Here is a 22,245-nt window from a genome sequence, read left to right as displayed (position 1 = left end):
TCCCTGGGCCTGAGTGGGAAGCCGCCGCTTGCTTCTCAGCCTGCCCCGGCTTCCCGTGCGAACAGCTGATTCGCAAGAAGCCTGGCAGGGGCAGAGAAGCAGAGCGGGGCGGCACGTTCAGGGGAGAAGGCGGAGGCAGAGCAGGGGTGAGCTGGGGCTGGGGAGCTGCCGGTGGGTGCTCTGCACCCTCCACATTTTCCCCTTGGGTGCTCCAGAGCTGGAGCACCCGTGGAGTTGGCGCCAAAGGCGCCACTTTTGGTCAGTTACATTTAGAAGCCCTTTTAGAACTGGCTGTTCCTTGCAAAACAACCGGTTCTAAAAGGGCTTCTAAATTTAACAACCGGTTCTAGCGAACCGGTGCGAACCGGCTCCAGCTCACCACTGACTATAGGTCTAGTAAGCACATTTTGCAATAATACCATAGTCCATATAAGTATAGTGAATTTTCCTATATCTATACCCCAAGTTAGTTGTTAAAGACATTTTAATAACACATTAAAAAACAACAATGGCTACCAACTGTGTATTAGAATTTCAACAGAAAACACTAGTAAATGTTTGCATTGCTGTGTGCATCCTTTAATACTAAAGTAATTAGTGAAGACTTGTAAAGACATGTGCTTATCCAAGAAGTTTTGTGCTCAATCCCTAATCTTCTGCTAACTGCCATCTCCAATATTTGCTCTAAGGAACACATGGCCATCAGTCATCTAATGACCAACAGCACTACTGGAAATCAAGAAGAAGCAGCTTATGACTTCCTGAGACTCCTAGTATTGTAGCATATGCACAACAAAACAAGTTGTGTCACGAATCTCAACTAAGTCACAAAACCTCTACTCTTTTCCCCATGGCTATGCATTCAACTCTCTCTCTCTCATCCTTCCCACCCCTCCCCACCACACTTAGTTTTAAATGTATTGAATTATGTTTAACCTATAAGCATAGCTTGTGGGATTTAGTAATACAAACTGTTTTATGAACTGTTTGACATTTGTCTACTAGGTAAAAAACTATTTAGCATTGTTTTCTCATTGTCTTGCTTCTTTATTACCTTTTGTTATAAACACTGAAATACCATGTAAAGTCTTTTGTGTTACATTAACTATTTGAAATACAACATGACCTGAATTACTGCCAAAAATGTTAAAAAAGAAAGTCATGATTTCTCTAGTGTTGTACAATTTGTTCCAATGAGAAAACACTGATCTACACAGAGAAAGGTAGTGAGATGTAGTAGTGCCGAGCAGGAGGCTACCTAGTATACAATATATTTGGTGATAAATATTTGAAAGAGTATTTCCATATAGCAATAATTTCCAGTTTCTGTGGTGTTTCAGTTTTGCTTTTGGTTTTCTCTGGATCTGGGAAAACCTTTTTGTGTTACTGTAAAAATACAGTGCTGACACCACAGGAAATATGCATAGTGACCACCAGCAGGGTGGTTCTTACAAAAACATAAAATATGTAATCTGAAAAGACAGTCTACCTCACTTGTGGTTTGCACATTTACAGTCCTTAAGTACAGGGGTTACACAGAGTAATACAGAAGTTAATGAACAGGACCCTAGAAATTTATTCCAGCTATTCCAAGGCTCAAACACTACCATCAGTTCCTATGGAAACTAAAAGGATATTCTAGGTTATATCAGTATCAGCTGATCATAGTGCAGAGAAATCTGTGGTTTATTTTAATCCATAGCTCAGAAGGTATAAATGTATTCTTAATGTTTCTTGCTGATTCTGAATTGCCCAAGCCTGGTAAGCAATTCAGTTCCATTAGATCATGCTTCAAGATAAACTGAACACTTTTCAGACCGTAACAGTAATGGGCAAATCTCATAAGGTTGGTCAAGCACCGTGAAGTTCACCATTCAAATGCTGAATATAACTGTAATACATATTTAGAAGATGGTCTTTGGGTGTGGGATGAGTAATAAAGTGTTTAAATTATTTATTTTACATGGTAGCTAACACGCTTTGAAGTTAAAGAAACACCCTTAGATTTACAGAAACCTCTTTTAATAGTTCCTTGTATCAGATGTTGAAGGAGGTTGATTTTGGCAGTTCAAAAGGTTGTGCAACCCAAAACTATAACACTGAAGATGAACAGTAAGTTGAATAATGCAATATAAATGAGTATTGTTCTGCTAAAAAGAAAATAGTGCGTGAGGATATGGGAAAGGTGGTAAAGATATACAGCCAGCTGACTCTGGGTTTATCTACATAAACTGTGACTGTAAAACAACAGCAGATGCTAAATTGATTTAAGGCACTTAGTTAATCTATTTTAATATCAGCAGGGACCACTGCCATCACCTAGTTGACGTTCTGCATAACACAGGCCATTGGACTTACATGGCTTAATTCTTGATTTGGGTCAAGTAGCTGTGGTTGAACTAGAACATGATGTTTAGAAAAACATCCAATCTTGATTTAAAAAAAATACAGTGATGAATTCACCACAACCCTTAGAAAGTTGTTCCAATGATTAATTACCCTGTTAATATTCATGCCTTATTTCTAGTGTTAATTTGTCTAGCCTCAAATTCCAGCCTTTCGATCTTGTTATACCTTTGCCTGCTAAAAAGAAAAGCCCTCTATTATTAAATTTCTGATCCCCATTTAGGTATTTATAGTCCAATCAAATCACCCTTTAGCCCTCTCTTTGATAAGCTAAGTAGATCGAGTTCCTTGAGTCTTTCATGATAGGGCATGCTTCCCGACCCTTTAATCATTCTGTGGCTCTTCACTGAACTCTCTTTAATTTTTCAACATCTTTCTTGAAGTTCTGACACCAGAACTAGACACACTATTCCAAAAGAGGTTGCACCAGTGTCAAATACACAGGTAAAATGTCTCTCTGACTCTAAATAGTCTCTCTAATCCTATTCAATATTCCCCTGACATTTCTAACTGGGATGGCCCCACACACATTTTGCACTGAAATAACAAAAGGTGTGATTTAAAACAAACTGAATTAATTGGTGACAGTATAGACAAGCCATAAGGGACCCTATCCAGTTCCTAGTGACGTCAATGGGTAAGTGGATCTGATTTGGGGAACTGCAGAAGCGAGTTGTTGGGGGCAGGAGGGTTGCAGAAAGTAGGTTCATCTCCCACCTCATGCCTAGCCTGAGCGGCGAAACAGGCTGTTGATATTCTCCCGCACTTCACAGGAATCTCCCTTAGAGATCTCCAGGAAACTCTTGTGGAGATACTGGGCAATCTGCTGTTTCTGCCCCCAATCCAGATGGGGGGACCATTGCTGCACACAGGCTAGCCGCATAGGCACCAGGGCAGAAGCCGCAGACTTGGAGAAGACCCTCCCTTGATTCCCTGCTCACCCTCAGCAACAAGATATCTTCCATAATGATCACCTCCTGTGGAAAGTGTGGGGACAGGAATGATTATGAGGTCCACCCTACAGTGCTGGCTCTCCCCAAGTGCCCAAGAGCCACGTGCCCAGTGTACAGCAGGGTCCGGGAACAGTGGTTTACCCTGCCCCTGCGGCTAATCACCATTTTGGGGGTCTTGTGGCTCACGTGTGCTTGCCTGGGGTCAGCCAGTTCGTGACAGGTGTAGGAGTACTGGCTCTGTTTTAAAGCACTGAAACAGTGTTGTCTGTGTTGCAAACAATACCGCTTCTGTAAAATGTTGCATTTAAACTTCACAGAGATGACCTTGGGAGCACAGCCTCCCTCTCTGTTATCGGCAGCAGAACGGCTGCGCAGAATTAGAAAACGTTCAAGAAGAACTAAGGAAGACTTTATGCGTGAGATTATGATACACTCCGCCGCCGAGAAAAAAGAATTGAAGGAGTGGTGGGACACCGAGAAGAGGGACCGAAAGGAGAATGCAACACACCAGAAAGAAGCCACAGAACGGCTCTTAACAGTTATGGAGAGCCAAGCAGACACGCTCCAAGCGATACTAGCTCTTCAAACCGAGCAGCTCCGTGCCTGCCCTCCCCTGCAGCCTCTGTGACAAAATTCTTTCCCATATGCCCCCCACACACACACACCGCCAACACACTTATCAACCTCCTGGCTCCACTCTCTACCTGCAACATTCCACTCCTCCCTCCTCACAGTCCATCAGTGTGGATTCCCACTACCCACTGCACTCAACACCCATCCCTCTCCAGTTTGGCCCTGCTGAGGTACAGCGCCTGCTGTATCGTACTCCAAAGGAGAAGGTTGGGTGTGATCCCTGGACATACACAAATCTGTAGCTGTCATGGTCTCCGCTTGAGACCTTCCCTTCCCCCATCCCCCTCCCTACTGATGATTTTTTTTCATTTGACTCTCTCCTCTGGTTGTTGTCTTTCAATAAATTAATGGTGTTTGTTTGAAAGCAATCTTTATTCTATTAAGTGAGAGCAAAAAGAGCACTGCAAAGCAACATACAATTATATTAAGGTCCCTTCTTGGATCATGTGCACCAATCACCTCCTAGCATTACAAGCACTAAAATCCTGAGCATAGCAATAAATATTAGTGGCTTTCAGCTTCAAATTGATTCCTCAAAGCATCCCTGATCCCTATGGCCCTACACTGTGCCCCTCTAATAGCCCTGGCCTCTGGCTGTTCAAACTCAGCCTCCAGGCACTGAGCCTCTGCGGCCCAGCCCTGAGTGAAGCTTTCACCCTTCCCTTCACAAATATTATGGAGCATACAGCACGCGGCTAAAAGCACTGGAATATTGTCATCAGCCATGTCCAGCTTCCCATACAGACATCGCCAGCAGGCTTTTAAACTGCCAAATGCACACTTCACAGTTATTCTGCACTTGCTCAGCCTGTTGTTGAATCGCTCCTTGCTGCTGTCAAGTTGCCCCGTGTATGGCTTCATGAGCCACGGCATTAAGGGGTAGGCGGGGTCTCCCAGGATCAAAATGGACATTTCGACTTCCCCTACAGTAATCTTTTGGTCAGGGAAGAAAGTCCCTGCTTCCAGCTTCTGGAACAGGCCAGTGTTCCGAAAGATACGTGTGTCATGCACCTTTCCAGACCAGCCCGCGTTAATGTCTGTGAAACGACCATGGTGATCCACAAGCGCCTGGAAAACCATTGAGAAATACCCCTCACGATTAATGTACTCGGTGGCTAGGTGGTCTGGTTCCAGAATTGGAATATGCATGCCATCCATCGTCCCTCCACAGTTAGGGAAGCCCATTTGTGCAAAGCCATCCACAATGTCATGTATGTTGCCTAGAGTCACGGTCTTTCAAGCAGGATGCGATTAATGGCCCCGCACACTTCCATCAACAAGACTCCAACGGTCGACTTTCCCACTCTGAACTGGTTAGCAACCAATCGGTAGCAGTCTGGAGTAGCCAGTTTCCACAATGCAATCGCCACACTTCTCCAATGGCAGGGCAGCTCTCATTCTCGTGTCCTTGTGCTGCAGGGCTAGGGCGAGTTCTCACACAGTCCCATGGATGTGGCTTTCCTCATGCAAAAGTTCTGCAGCCACTGCTCATCATCCCAGACATGCATCATGATGTGATCCCACCACTCAGTGCTTGTTTTCCGAGCCCAAAAGTGGCATTCCACTGTGGTCAGCACCTCTGTGAATGCCACAAGCAATCTCGTGTCGTAGCTACTACACGTGGCGAGATCAACATCACACTCTCTTGACTTTGTAGTTTAAGGAATAACTTCACTGCCACTCGTGACGTGTTGGTCAGTGTGAGCAGCATACTGGTCAACAGCTCGAGATGCATTCCTGGAGCCCAAAAGAGGTAGAACTGGACACGCAGTACACAAACTATTGAAAGATGGCGCCAAATGTGCACAGAAGCACAGGGATTGTTGGGATGCGAAGCAATGCATCATGGGGCACTGGGACACACACACGCCTTCCCACAAGTCTTAGCCACAAAAGAGAAAGTGGTGCTCTATGGGATAGCTGCCCAGAGTGCACCACTCCGAATAGCGCCGCAAGTGTAAACACGTTATTGTGCAGGCAGCTGTCAGTGTGAACACACAACAGCTGTTTTCCTTCAGCGCTCTCTGAGCGGCGCTGTAACTGCCAGCACTGTTACTTTGCAAGTGTAGATGTGCCTTTAGACAATAGTCCCCGGTGCAATATACACAGGGTCTTCTTCCCCTCCTGGGCTCAGATCTCAGTTCTTCCCCACTCTTCTCCAGAGTACTGATTCTCAGGGCTTTTCCCTTCTCTGAGTGTCTCCCTTCTTCTAGGGCCAGTCACAGGAGCCAGACTCCCTCTTCAGTCCTCCTCCAGGCTGTCTGCCCAGGAGTTACCCTTCTGCAGCACGTACTACAGGAGCCAGCTGCCCTCCTCCAACTGAGTTCTCATGGCCTTTTGTGGGCATCCCTTTCCAAGCTGGGTCTAGTAACTGAACATGGCTACATGATCCCTAGCCATTCAAGATCAGCTGGGAGTATAGCTGATCCTATACATATCAGGCTAGACCCAACTCCCCTTAAAGGGCCAGCCAGCTGATGACATATATATTACAAAACAGAACTTGTTCGTTAAAATAGAATGGGTGATGTACTAAACACCTACCTTTTATCCTACACTTTTCCTTGACTAGGAAAAAGTTTGAGTTCAGGTCAGGCTTAACGATTTCCTGCTAGCTAATCCCAACCTATACTCAACCACTTTTCCTAGAAAAACAAATCCACAGAGTCAAAGGAGTTAGATAACAGTTTTCGGCTGATAACACCTAGCACATTGCTTTCTGTAGTTCTGACTCCCAGCCTGTATGAACCAGGAAAATTAGGTGCATTTAGCACACATGTTAATTAGCCTGTTTTTAAACACCAGGTAGCATTTAAAGCAGACAGATATTTGGTGTTTAAAAATGTGTGAATTGGTTTTGGCCAACCCTAGGGTTGGCTCTGTCTCACACTTTTTAAGCACCAGTGGCTTCGGCTACACTAGGAGCTAAGTAGTGTTTAAAAATGTATTAATTAACATGCTGTAGCTAACACACCTCATCAGCTAATCTAGACAGGGCCCTAGCATGAGCATGCCAGAGCTGTAACTGCACCGCATGTGGAAAAGGTGAAGGATTCCCACACATAACTAGGCCAGCTCTCATCCTGCCATCCCTTTTTTAGTTAATGACCAAGGGTTCATTAATATGAAGCAGAGACTGCACTTCACAGTAGGACTCTGGCTAGTCCCAAGACTGGAGTGCAAAGGAACAGGTGGGTCAGAGCGCTTTACACTCCTCCCACATATGCACAGGAGACACTGTAAGCACATATAGTTCTTGCTCTGCTTTAAACAGCATACATGCATGCACATACATCCACAGAATACCCTACTCCAGAGATTATTTAGTAACAAAGTAACAAACCTCAAACCTAAGCTTTCTCCCTGAGCTTGGCTGTCCCTAGGATGTTCCCTGCTGAACCTCTTCTTACTAGGTTCTAATTTCCTCTGCCTAGATTGATACTCCAATCCTCCTAATATCTCTGCTGGAATTATCAAGAGCCACTTGCTGTTATGACTGCACATTCATGCAAGGTTCAAGCACCTGACATTAGAATGACTTAAAAGACTTCACCTACATTCCTACGAAGTGTCATTGTGTACCACCTTATTACAGACACAAAAATTGAGATAGCTACTTTGTCAGGATCTCCTCCAGGGGACCAATTTAGCCAAATAACAGTGAAACTTAATGACTGCTGCTTAATGGGTACTATATTAGAAAAAGTTCTGACAGTGTTAAGGGATTAAATAATATTTAAATGAGGGTTAAACAGGTGTAAAATTCTGAACTCCACTCTTTTAAACAGAGTTATAGTCCAATAAAGAAATATGTAATGTGATGAATGCCATTTTTAGTCTTGAGTTTATATTCCATACAGCATTTTATTATAATGCAAATCTTTTCAGATTTTTCATGAGAGAGTGGCATACTCTCTTCATAAGGATAATAGGTTGTCTTAGTTTTCTGTTCTAATTAAGGGGATTCTATTGTATTCTTATATGAAATAAAGTGGAAAATGTATAATAGTTGCAATGTTAACTAGGGCAGATAAATGCATCATTGCAACTGAGTGACATTCTGCTATACATCACTCCTTACAATACTGGATTGGGTATAAATAATAGAAACATGATATAATATGGTATCAATTATATAGGTACATAGTGATGTGAAGGCAAGAACAGCATGCAACTCATGCCTAAGACTGAACATCAGTATGTGTAATATGGAACACACTGCATTGCATGAGACTAGAGATGAAAAATAAAAGAGTCCACAGAAATGATAAAGGAAGTGGCTATAGCGTGATTAGTTAGACTATTTCTTCAAAGTGGTGCTTTCTCAAATACTAGGTGATTTTCAGATACAATATCCATAGAGTGACCAGACGTTTCATTTTTAAAGGGACAGTCCCGTATTTAAGCCCTCCTGCAGGTGTCCCAACTTTTTATTAAAACAGGCAAATTGTCCCATATTTTCTGTTCTCTCCCTCCCCCCCATCATTACTGGCGGGTCCTGCTGCTGGTTGGATCCCTGCTCGCCAGCTGCCCGCCCACCAGCGGTGAGTGGGCGGGGGTCCAGTGGGTGACAATGGGGATGGGTGTGCAAGGCTGGTGGCGGGGCGAAGTTGCAGTGCGCGAGGCCAGCCTGCTGGTCCATCAGCACAGCCCTCGCTGCTCCGCCTTCCCACAACACCTACAGAAGGTGTCGAGCTGAGCTGTGGGATAGGTATCTACATTGCAATGCTCGCACTGTCATTGATGGTGCCCCCACCATGGACACGATCTACTGATAGAGGCAGCAAGTGTGAACATGCGATTCCGATTTTTATTATGCCGACTTTTGTGTCTCACCATTACTTTTGTCGACAAAAATTGATAGTGTAGAGATAGCCTTTGTTAATGTTGCTATTGATGGTTAATTGATCTCATTCCCTGAGGCAGAAATGTAGCAGACTGCCTGTGTAGTAACATTTGTTAATGTTCCTATTGTTAGTTAACTGTTCCCATTCTCAGTCAATTCCCCCAGGAGCATAAAACCTGTAAAAGTTTTAAGGCCCCTACATTGCCACAGTGATGCAAAGCCTTATAAATGACAGCAAGAGAATCAGCTACGAAGATCTTATGTGCTTTCTCACTTTTTTCCTGTGCCAAAGTGGCACAATGGGGTTAGATTACAGTGCAGGATTTATTTTACTTAGCCACTAAAAGACTTTGAGAGCAAATAAAACATTTACCAGTCAATAAAATGTCAGGACAATCAGAACCAAGCACTTCCCAAAGTACCCAGCCAGATCCAGGACAATGATTAGCAAAATTGTATGACTTTCACGTGTGAAACTCTGAGCATTTTAAAATGATATTCTACTTCGGTTTTTTGTTGATTTCTGTTTGGTGTTCTGTAATGTAGTTAAATGAAAATCCAAGATTATAACTGGAATGCAGGGTATTAGTTACCAAGCGTTTGTAACTTAACTTTCATGTGTTTAGGAAATGCTGAATAGCTATTGTGGTTTTTTTTTCTATATTGTAGTTTAAATAACTTATCAAAACAATTGAAACTCATGTGATTATGTTGCATTTTTTTGACAAAATTTGCAGAATTTTGCAGATTTTTTTTTTCCTGCACAGAATTTTTAATTTTTTGGCACTGTATCCTCCCAGGAGTAAAAAATTCCTCTTTTTTGTGGGTTTTCTTCCCTTTCTTCCTTAATTTGTTTGGGTGTAGTTGGCAGAGGTTTGTTGTTGTTTTTTTGAGAAAAAGCATCCTATGAAAAGCTACGATGGTGTAGTTTACATTCATTTAGATCGGAAAGTAGTTATTTATTTTACATTTATTTATTGGATTCTCTAACATGATCACCAGAATCTGAATGCCTCAAAAATATCAATGGATTTATTTTCACAGCATCCATGTGAGGTAGGAAAATACTATTATCTCCCTCTTATAGATCAGAGACTGATGCATAGACACATTACATAATATCCCCACGGTCTCACATGAAGTCTGTATCACAGAAAGAACAGAACCGAGAATCCAAGAATAGTTTGTCTGCATCCCAGTCTAGGGTCTTAACTACAAAATAATTTTTCCTTAAGATGTACTGTCATTCTTAACTCCTATACAAGGAAATTCCAGAGTCCCAAGACCTCCGCTAATGAAGGTTTGCCTTCCACTCTTAAGAGTTTCACAAATATTGTTGATAGTCCCAAAGTACCTGAGGAGTACAGGGTCCTGAAGTATCTCTTCAGTCTAAAGAAAGTCTAAACTAATAAGCTGACGATAAAGGAAAAACTGCTAGAATTTCTGCTCTTGAAAAGTTTTTCCAGAAGTACACATGCACATAGATGAATAGGCTTATAAAACAAATCAGGAAGTCAGGGTCATGGTCAAGGACAAAACTATATTTACATACCCAACACAAGACAGGAACGATAACCTTATGGTTAAGGTGCAGGAGTAAGAGTCAGAAATCCTGAGTTCCCTTCCCAGCTCTACCTCATGCTTTTAGTTTGACTTGGGCAAGTCACCCGACTTCTTGGCACCTCAGTTTTCCAATGGCAAAAACAAAAACAAATAATATAGAGATACTACTACTACCACTTCTCTGACTTATATGATTATTCGTTGCTGGTAAAGCATCTGGAGTTCCTCAAATCAAAGGCACTATGAAAGAGCTACATGTCTTCATCAGATGGCCCTGGCCTGGTTTATTTTGCAAACTGAAGTTGTGAAGCAGGCAGAGGACCACCCAGATAGAAAGTTGCTCAGTCAAGCCCTGGTCCCATCTTACGGCCCAATCCTGCAACCCTAATATGAATAATTTCAACGTCTACATAATTGATGATTCTTCTGGATCAATTTAGAATTTCAGCCATGACAATCATGAGACTATATCAGGTTGGTAGGACACACATAGAACTGGTCCCACTCTGGATCTGGAATTTGTTTCTGGCCTAAAATTTCAGCAGCTGGAAGTTATACTTTTATCATAGACTAACCACTGACTCCTTCAATTCAAAATTGAAGTGTATTTATGTTGTTTCTGGTGGGCTGCCCTTGTATGTATCAATGTGTTTTCAGGCAGTCATGAGAAAGAATAGGTTTCAGAGTAACAGCCGTGTTAGTCTGTCTTTGCAAAAAGAAAAGGAGTACTTGTGGCACCTTAGAGACTAACCAATTTATTTGAGCATGAGCTTTCGTGAGCTATAGCTCACTTCATCGGATGCATATCGTGGAAACTGCAGAAGACATTATATACACACAGGGACCATGAAACAATACCCCCTCATACCCCACTGTCCTGCTGGTAATAGCTTATCTAAAGTGATCATCAAGTTGGGCCATTTCCAGCACAAATCCAGGTTTTCTCACCCTCCGCCCCCCCCCCCCCCCCACAAACTCACTCTCCTGCTGGTAATAGCTTATCCAAAGTGACCACTCTCCCTAGAATGTGCATGATAATCAAGGTGGGCCATTTCCAGCACAAATCCAGGTTTTCTCACCTCCCCACCCCCATACACACACAAACTCACTCTCCTGCTGGTAATAGCTCATCCAAAGTGACCACTCTCCTACAATGTGCTTGGTAATCAAGGTGGGTCATTTCCAGCACAGATCCAGGCTTTCTCACCCCCCACCCCCCAGGGGAACACACACACACACACACACACACACATAAACTCACTCTCCTGCTGGCAATAGCTCATCCAAACTGACCACTCTCCAAGTTTAAATCCAAGTTTAACCAGAACGTCTGGGGGAGGGGGGTAGGAAAAAGCAAGGGGAAACAGGCTACCTTGCATAATGACTTAGCCACTCCCAGTCTCTATTTAAGCCTAAATTAATAGTATCCAATTTGCAAATGAATTCCAATTCAGCAGTTTCTCGCTGGAGTCTGGATTTGAAGTTTTTTTGTTTTAAGATAGCGACCTTCATGTCTGTGATTGCGTGACCAGAGAGATTGAAGTGTTCTCCGACTGGTTTATGAATGTTATAATTCTTGACATCTGATTTGTGTCCATTTATTCTTTTACGTAGAGACTGTCCAGTTTGACCAATGTACATGGCAGAGGGGCATTGCTGGCACATGATGGCATATATCACATTGGTGGATGTGCAGGTGAACGAGCCTCTGATAGTGTGGCTGATGTTATTATGCCCTGTGATGGTATCCCCTGAATAGATATGTGGGTACAGTTGGCAACGGGCTTTGTTGCAAGGATAGGTTCCTGGGCTAGTGGTTCTGTTGTGTGGTATGTGGTTGTTGGTGAGTATTTGCTTCAGGTTGCGGGCCTGTCTGTAGGCAAGGACTGGCCTGTCTCCCAAGATTTGTGAGAGTGTTGGGTCGTCCTTCAGGATAGGTTGTAGATCCTTAATAATGCGTTGGAGGGGTTTTAGTTGGGGGCTGAAGGTGGCGGCTAGTGGCGTTCTGTTATTTTCTTTGTTAGGCCTGTCCTGTAGTAGGTGACTTCTGGGAACTCTTCTGGCTCTATCAATCTGTTTCTTCACTTCCGCAGGTGGGTATTGTAGTTGTAAGAAAGCTTGATAGAGATCTTGTAGGTGTTTGTCTCTGTCTGAGGGGTTGGAGCAAATGCGGTTGTATCGCATTTGTGACTTTGTCCTTACCCATAACTATTTTACATTTGGGGACAATGTATACCTTCAGATCAGCGGCACTGCTATGGGTACCCGCATGGCCCCACAGTATGCCAACATTTTTATGGCTGATTTAGAACGCTTCCTCAGCTCTCGTCCCCTAAAGCCCCTACTCTACTTGAGCTACATTGATGACATCTTCATCATCTGGACCCATGGAAAAGAAGCCCTTGAGGAATTCCACCATGATTTCAACAATTTCCATCCCACCATCAACCTCAGCCTGGTCCAGTCCACACAAAAGAGATCCACTTCCTGGACACTACAGTGCTAATAAACAATGGTCACATAAACACCACCCTATACCGGAAACCTACTGACTGCTATTCCTACCTACATGCCTCCAGCTTTCACCCTGACCACACCACACGATCCATCATCTACAGCCAAGCTCTGCGATACAACCGCATTTGCTCCAACCCCTCAGACAGGGACAAACACCTACAAGATCTCTATCTAGCTTTCTTACAACTACAATACCCACCTGCGGAAGTGAAGAAACAGATTGATAGAGCCAGAAGAGTTCCCAGAAGTCACCTACTACAGGACAGGCCTAACAAAGAAAATAACAGAACGCCACTAGCCGTCACCTTCAGCCCCCAACTAAAACCCCTCCAACGCATTATTAAGGATCTACAATATATCCTGAAGGACGACCCAACACTCTCACAAATCTTGGGAGACAGGCCAGTCCTTGCCTACAGACAGGCCCGCAACCTGAAGCAAATACTCACCAACAACCACATACCACACAACAGAACCACTAGCCCAGGAACCTATCCTTGCAACAAAGCCCGTTGCCAACTGTGCCCACATATCTATTCAGGGGATACCATCACAGGGCATAATAACATCAGCCACACTATCAGAGGCTCGTTCACCTGCACATCCACCAATGTGATATATGCCATCATGTGCCAGCAATGCCCCTCTGCCATGTACATTGGTCAAACTGGACAGTCTCTACGTAAAAGAATAAATGGACACAAATCAGATGTCAAGAATTATAACATTCATAAACCAGTCGGAGAACACTTCAATCTCTCTGGTCACGCAATCACAGACATGAAGGTCGCTATCTTAAAACAAAAAAACTTCAAATCCAGACTCCAGCGAGAAACTGCTGAATTGGAATTCATTTGCAAATTGGATACTATTAATTTAGGCTTAAATAGAGACTGGGAGTGGCTAAGTCATTATGCAAGGTAGCCTGTTTCCCCTTGCTTTTTCCTACCCCCCTCCCCCAGACGTTCTGGTTAAACTTGGATTTAAACTTGGAGAGTGGTCAGTTTGGATGAGCTATTGCCAGCAGGAGAGTGAGTTTATGTGTGTGTGTGTGTGTGTGTGTGTGTGTGTGTTCCCCTGGGGGGTGGGGGGTGAGAAAGCCTGGATCTGTGCTGGAAATGACCCACCTTGATTACCAAGCACATTGTAGGAGAGTGGTCACTTTGGATGAGCTATTACCAGCAGGAGAGTGAGTTTGTGGGGGTGGGGGTGGGGCGGAGGGTGAGAAAACCTGGATTTGTGCTGGAAATGGCCCAACCTAATGATCACTTTAGATAAGTTATTACTAGCAGGAGAGTGAGTTTGTGTGTGTATGGGGGTGGGGGGGTGAGAAAACCTGGATTTGTGCTGGAAATGGCCCACCTTGATTATCATGCACATTGCAGGGAGAGTGGTCACTTTGGATAAGCTATTACCAACAGGAGAGTGAGTTTGTGTGTGTGGTTTTTGGAGGGGGGTGAGGGAGTGAGAGAACCTGGATTTGTGCTGGAAATGACCCACCTTGATTATCATACACATTGTGAAGAGAGTGGTCACTTTGGATGGGCTATTACCAGCAGGAGAGTGAGTTTGTGTGTGGGGGGGGTGGAGGGTGAGAAAACCTGGATTTGTGCTGGAAGTGGCCCAACTTGATGATCACTTTAGATAAGCTATTACCAGCAGGACAGTGGGATGGGAGGGGGTATTGTTTCATGGTCTCTGTGTGTATATAATGTCTTCTGCAGTTTCCACGATATGCATCCGATGAAGTGAGCTGTAGCTCACGAAAGCTCATGCTCAAATAAATTGGTTAGTCTCTAAGGTGCCACAAGTACTCCTTTTCTTTATGAGAAAGAATATTGTTTAACCAAGCAACCATTCTATCAATGGCTTGGTAGGCATTTATAATGATCTTTTGTCTTTGTTGACAGTGCCCTGTCCATTGGCAACATCCTCGCAGGTCAACATAGTTTACTTCAGATGAACTGAGAGTAGAAAGAGCAAGAGTGACAATGGTAAAAGTCTCATGCTGAACCTGACCAATGGTAGCATAAAAACTTTTGAAATCTTATGCTATGTCTCTATAGTAAACCAAAGGTTTCTTCACCTCCATTATAACATCCACAATACTATGCACAGAAAAACTATTCCAGAAGGTTCACAACTTGGTTAATCCTAGCTGGTACAGAGTAGCATTTTTCACTGTGAAGAATTTTCATGTTACTTTATGGATGAAATTATTCAGATCCCCATTGAGCAATATACTGCTGTGTAAAAAGAACAGTATCTCATGCGGACAATTCAAGGCTTTATTTACAAACATTCAGCATGTGTCACTGGCCTTGGATGTGCTGGGAATGCATCAGGCCACTGCCTGCAAGTTGGACCAATATCCATTATTGGTACAGATTGCTGATGTTTCCCTTCAGGAATGACAAGATATCAGAACACCAGACAGCTGCTGGGAGATCTCTACTAAAGAAGCCAACTCTTGATACTTGCAATTTTGCTAATTTTCAACCTGTTTCCAAACATCAGTTTCTGGGAAATGGCCATTGAGAAGGCTTTGACAGGGCAGCAAGGGAGGTTCTTGAATCCTCATCTTCCTTTGATATAGGTCAGTAAGGCCTGGGTATGGGATAGAAACTGCATTGATAAAATTTTACTGTGGTCTCCCTCTGTCAATGGATGATAAAGTGTGCATGACAATTCCTTAAGATCTGGCAGCAGTCTATGATGTCACTGTTTGAAGTTTGCTTGTCTTTGTGACTCTTAGCAGGGATTTAGTGCTCCATTTTTACCCTTCAGAGAGGACTCAGAGGACAACTGTGGGCAATTACTCCTCTATGCCAAGCGCCCCCTCATGCAGGGTACCGCCAGGGTCTATTTTTTTCCTCCTGGAAAAAAAAAAATCCTCCCAAGGAGATCAGGGTATGGAATGAGCTCTCAGAGGGAATTTGGACCAAGGTCTTGGAGCAACCCCAGGGTAGAAGCCTAGCTCCTCCGAGACCTTCACCTGCTGGGAAGGAAGATGGTGCTTCCCATGGACCCAGCTTTGGGGTTCCAATTTTAAAATAAGCCTCCTTTTTCACAGATGTCAGATAAATGTGAAACTCCATCTTCCCACCCATAACTGCAGAAAAGAAGGAGCTTTTGGTTTTTTCCCTTCAGAAACTCCTGGCTGCTGTGAGGGGGGATGCTCAGTTATCTACTTTTCTCCATGAGCCTTCTGGATGCTTATCTTTGCTGCTCCCCTTAGATCCCTGGCTACTGCAACAAAAGGAAAGGAGAAGATTTAAAGTTTTCCACTACCCAACCCTTCTTAGCATCCACTATTTTGGGATCCTTTGGCTCATAGCTTTCCCAAGAAACAGTATTAATAGCATGAATTTGATATTATTCTGGACAGGTTCACTACTGCTCAGGTTTCCATAGAAAAGCTGCAGTGAAACTGACCAGTCTGGTAAATTTCACTCTGCTGTAGATTGGAAGATCTACAAGAAGTGGCAGAGGCAGTGGAGGTATCTGTCTGCAGACTCAGGAAGACAAACAGTACATTACTTTATATTCAAGTCACATCTCTAAGGTCATCTTCATGGCCTTAGAGATGGAGGAATAGCTTAAATTCTGAAGAAGTTGATAACTTACGCTCCCACACTAGCCATGGAAGAGAGAGATATCATTGTTGTCAATCCTACTCTTGGGAGGTGCTCAAATACAATGGTGATGCGGGCATCAAAACAAGATTAGGTTAGATAGAGAGAAGATTTGAAAAACATCCCGCTCGACCCCAGCAAGGAGTGAACAGATTTGTCAAGCCCTGCTGACAGTTGAAATCTCTGTATCTTGTCAAGGGTAATAGGGATTATCTAAATGATTAAAGATAATAGCAGCAATATTTTCACTGGACAGATAGTTGATGAAATGTTAGAAGGAGAAGTTTCACCTTGTTAGCACTGTGCCTCATGTCATGGTTAACAGCCATCATAAGTCACAGTAGCTTCACCTGGAGAATAGTACAATTCTAGGAGACAAGTGGTGAATTTTTGGTGCTGTTACAATTCTTTTGCTTAAAAGGTGACACCTATGTGTTTCTCATAGTTATAATTTTTTTCATCCCCCTTGCCCCATTTTCAGACGCTTACTGATGAACTACTGTAAGAGGGCTCATGAGAAGAAGGATGTTGATAAATTGGAGAGGGTTCAGAGAAGAGCTGCAAGAACAATTAAAGGATCAGAAAACATGGTTTATAGGACAGACTCAAGCTCAACCTACTTAGTTTAACAAAGAGAAAGTTAAGGAGTGACTTGATTACAGTCTATAAGTACCTACATGGGGAACAAATATTTAATAATTGACTCTTTGATCATGATCCAATGGCTGGAACGTAAAGCAAATTCAGACTGGAAATAAGGTGTAAATTTTTAACACTGAGATTAACTAACCAGAGGATCAATTTACCAAGGGTTGTGGAGGGCTCTCCACCACTGACCATATTTAAAATCAAGATTGGATCTTTTTCCTAAATGATATGTTCTAGGAATTATTTTGGGGAAGTTCTATGGCCTATGTTACAGAGGAGGTCAGACTAGATGATCATAGCCATCCCTTCTGGCCTTGGAATCTATTCATCTATAAAATGTGGATTGTTTATATTAAAAAAAGAGCACTGAGTATTTGGCTTATAAAGGAGATGCATGGACTTTGCAAGCACATACATAAAAACACAAAGTCAAATTCTGGTCTTACCAACCACAACTGTGTTCCTTTCAAAAGGAAAAAAAAATATCTAGAGATTTCTATTTCAAACACCACTCAGAATTATAATCAGAATAATCTCAAGATACTATGCATCTGTATTAAGATCCTGAGAAACGACAGATCATCAACCTGTATCAAAACATCTGATCAAATCCTGTGTGTATTTTTCATAAATGTTTGAAGAGTGGAATTATATCTTCCTTTTTTATCACTTCCTTAAAAGAAATTAAATACTTTTTGTTTTGTAAATTTCAAACTGTCTTCTGATTTGGCTTCAAAATGCATAATGAACTGAGAATACAAGATTCAGTTCTAATTCCCATGGATCTTTAGTTGTTAGCTGGACACAGGGAACAGGAGATGTTTACAATGCAGACTGCATTCATCAGAATGGCTTATCACCATGTTATTGATGGATGATTTAACAAGCAATTTTTAATCATTTCCATGTGCAGTATATTGTGAGAAACAGAAAAATAATTGTCTCACACAATCATTAATTACAATTCTGTCCACAGCGTCAACCCAGATCAACAGAAGCACAAACCTTTTTAAAAATAGTATCTAGAATACAAATTAGAAATATAAAATGTTCTTTGCATATTAATTTGAATAATCTCAAACCAATAGTATTACTTTTTAATAATAAACACACATCTGCATATCTGCTTAATAATTTTGTCTTCTTTGCCTCAGTCAGTGTAAATAAGTTTTAGCATATGTAAAATACAGTAACAGACATGTAATTAAGTCTCCTTTTATTCACCTTGTGATTTATGTTCTTTAAGTTTCCAGCCCAACATTACATACAATTGTAAAGAAGCAGACCTCATTATAGACATTATCTAGCTAGCTTTTTAAAACATTATAGTTAAATTCCCTTCTCCCTCAAGGTGGTTGCAAGAATACTCAGAAATAAACTGTTTGGGAAATACAACTTGTAAATAACTTCTGTAAAGGTTTTCATAATTCTTTCCACAAATACGACTAGATACTTTGGCATAGTATGCTAAAGATGCATTCAATACTTGCCACCTGGTCTTGAGAACAGAGTAACATTCAAAATCAATTAACTGAAAATACAAAGGGCTATAAACTCAACACACACAGACATGAATCATGATGGTTGCTAAGACAAAAAACATCTGTTTAATGTAGCAGGAACATAATCTAGTGTGTTATTTAAAGAAAAATTCAGAACATAAAACCACAAACTACAACTACAGAATGTATTTATACATCCAAATTATTCCAAAGTTATCACATCAGAAACTACAAATGCATTATCTTCAGCTGCACAGAGGCACGCCTACTAAGAAAGGATTAAATAGGAAGTTGGGCTATTTCATAGCTTCTCTTATACAAAACACAAAAAAAAGAAGTAGGGAGGATCTCAGTTCTCTTACGGTCAACATCCAGGCTTGAAATGTATGAAAAGTAAATATACCTGTCACATAAATACATACAACTAGAATGATAAAAAATTCTAAACAAAGACTTAGTATCTGTTGTTCATCTCTGGTTTCAGAGTAGCAGCCGTGTTAGTCTGTATCCGCAAAAAGAAAAGGAGTACTTGTGGCACCTTAGAATTAGTCTCTAAGGTGCCACAAGTACTCCTTTTCTTTTTGTTGTTCATCTCTGTAATTCTATATTTCTCAGGACAATGGAAGGAAGTACATAATCTTCTAAAGCACATTATTCTCTTCATCAAGAAATCGGTGAAGCAAACCAAGCAACATTTCATCCTGACAGTTGCATCTTTCTTTTTCTTTTGATATAATTAAGCACTAATAAAGTTTTTCTACACAATCCCCAGTTTGATTGGAAACCGGTCACTCACTAAAGCACAACAGGCATCTACTATAATAATGTCTTGATTATCTTGATATGGTCTGATGTGTCTAATAAAACTATCAATTCTTCAAATGAAGTGAGATTAATTTTCCTGGGGTTTATTTGTCAGCCCTGTGTTAGTATTTAATATGAATAGAAAATTGTCAGACAAGGTCAAATGTGACATGTAAAAAGAACCCAAACTGAAAGGAGTAAACACTAATCTTAAAGATCTTTTGGCTATATTTACAATTAAGGCTGTCAATTAATCACAGATAACTCACGCAATTAACTCAAAAAAATTGATCGCGATTAAAAAATTAATGGCAATTAATCACAGTTTTAATCGCACTGTTAAACAATAGAATACCAATTGAAATGTATTAAATATTTTTGGACATTTTTCTACATTTCCAAATATATTGATTTCAATTGCAAAACAGAATACAAACTGTATAGTTCTCACTTTATATTATTTTTATTATAAATATTTGCACTGTAAAAATGATAAACAAAAGAAATAGTATTTTGCAATTCACCTCAAATGCACCTTTAGTGCAATCTCTTTATCATGAAAGTGAAACTTACAAATGTAGATTTTTTGTTTGTTTGTTACATAACTGCTCTCAAAAACAAAACAATGTAAAACTTTAGAGCCTACAAGTCCACGCAATCCTACTTCTTGCTCAGCCAATCACTCAGGCAAACAAGTTTGTTTACATTTGCAGGAGATAATGCTGTCCGCTTCTTGTTTACAACGTCACCTGAAGGCGAGAACAAGCGTTGGCATGGCACTGTTGTAGCCGGCATCGCAATATATTTACATGCCATATGCGCTAAACGTTCATATGTCCCTTCATGTTTCAATCATCATTCCAGAGGACAATGTGTACATGCTAATGATGGTTCTGCTCGATAATGATCCAAAGCCGTACGGACCAATGCATGTTCATTTTCATCCTCTGAGTCAGATGCCACCAGCAGAAGGTTGATTTTCTTTTTTGGTGGTTCAGGTTCTGTAGTTTCTGCACTGGAGTGTTGCTCTTTTAAGATTTCAGAAAGCATGCTCCACACCTTGTCCCTCAGATTTGGAAGGCTCTTCAGATTCTTAAACCTTGGGTCAAGTGCTATAGCTATTTTTAGAAATCTCACATTGGTACCCTCTGTGTTTTGTTAAATCTGCAGTGAAAGTGTTCTTAAAACGAACAACATGTGCTGGGTCATCAGCTGAGACTGCTATAACACGAAATATATGGCGGAATGCGGGTAAAACAGAGCAGGAGACATACAATTCTCCCCCTAGGAGTTCAGTCACAAATTTAATTAATACATTTTTTTAATGAGCATCATCAGTATGGAAGCAAGTCCTATGGATTGGTGGCCGAAGCACAAAGGGGCATAGGAATGTTTAGCATATCTGGCACATAAATACCTTGCAATGCCGGCTACAAAAGTGCCATACGAACACCTGTTCTCACTTTCAGATGACATTGTAAACAAGAAGCGGGCAGCATTAACTCCTGCAAATATCAACAAACTCGTTTATCTTAGTGATTGGCTGAACAAGAAGTAGGACTGAGTGGGCTAGTAGACTTTACATTTTTACTTGTTTTATTTTTGAATGCAGTTATTTTTGTACATAATTCTATATTTGTAAGTCCAACTTTCATGACACAGAGATCGCACTTCAGTACTTGTATTAGGTGAATTGAAAAAGTCTATTTCTTTTGTGTTTTTTTTACAGTGCAAATATTTGTAATAGAAAATAAATATAAAGTGAACACTGTACACTTTGTATTCTATGTTGTAATTGAAATGAATACATCTGAAAATGTAGAAAACACCCAAAATATTTAAATAAATGGCATCCTATTATTGTTTAATTGCACAATTAATTTCTTTAATTGCTTGACAGCCCTATTTACAATAAAAAATTACTGCCTACTTCCTCTTAGGTATTGTCTTCAATAGGTTTTTCGCACTGGTGTAATACACACTAGGAAAGCCATATTGATGGAAGTCACAGTTCTGTTAGGACTCAGAGAGAGTTGAGTCCTGCAGGATAGGCTGAGGAGAGCCACTCTGCATTATGGGTTATATGGTAACAAGCCCTGTAACCCTGGCACCAGTTAACAGATTATATGGTAAGGAGCCCTACAACCCCCACACTGGAAACAATTAAATGCCTTGTATAGGAGAGTAGGGGCAATGGGAAGATAGAACTCCTCCCCTGTGTTAAAGTTTAATAAAAGTTGCAGCCTGCCGCTTAATTCCATGCATCTGTTCTCATTTTGCTGCTGTGTCCACATCAAAACCTACATAGACTGGCCTTAAGTAGGCAAGAAATCTTAGTGTAAGTATAAGTATGAGACAGACTGTCTTTTTTAGCACTCCATTATCTAGCACAAACAAATATGGTAAAGGAGTATTGCATATAATTGATGGTCTCATTTGTTTTTTTCCTTTTTCCTGTTAACTTTCAATAGAATTCCTCCACTTTATATCTTAAAAGCGATTAAGCTTAAACCAAGTCTTCAACTCTTAAATGACACTGAAAATGTAAAAGCGGCAAAGAGTTCCGCTTTTACAGATCCAGACTAACACGGCTACCACTCTGATACTGAAAATGTAGGAAACATTGGTGCTATTATAATGTTTTTACTTATAAATCACATTCCTAATTTTTTAACATGACTAGAAAATTTTGTGAAAAAGAGCACACAAATATCTTTTTTGAATATTCTGACTTTGTT

The 22,245-nt window shown here is 41.3% G+C and overlaps 1 protein-coding gene across 3 annotated transcripts in view; it reads right to left on the bottom strand.

Moving 5' to 3' along the window:
* COG5 (component of oligomeric golgi complex 5) overlaps positions 1-22,245 on the bottom strand; it is a 310,681-nt gene that overhangs the window by 160,310 nt on the left and 128,126 nt on the right. The window lies entirely within an intron of this gene.

Source organism: Eretmochelys imbricata, chromosome 1 (assembly GCF_965152235.1).
Source record: "Eretmochelys imbricata isolate rEreImb1 chromosome 1, rEreImb1.hap1, whole genome shotgun sequence".
NCBI classification, from domain to species: domain Eukaryota; kingdom Metazoa; phylum Chordata; order Testudines; family Cheloniidae; genus Eretmochelys; species Eretmochelys imbricata.
Note: the sequence above shows the minus strand (reverse complement) of the source record. Positions and strands in the feature narration are given on the sequence as shown.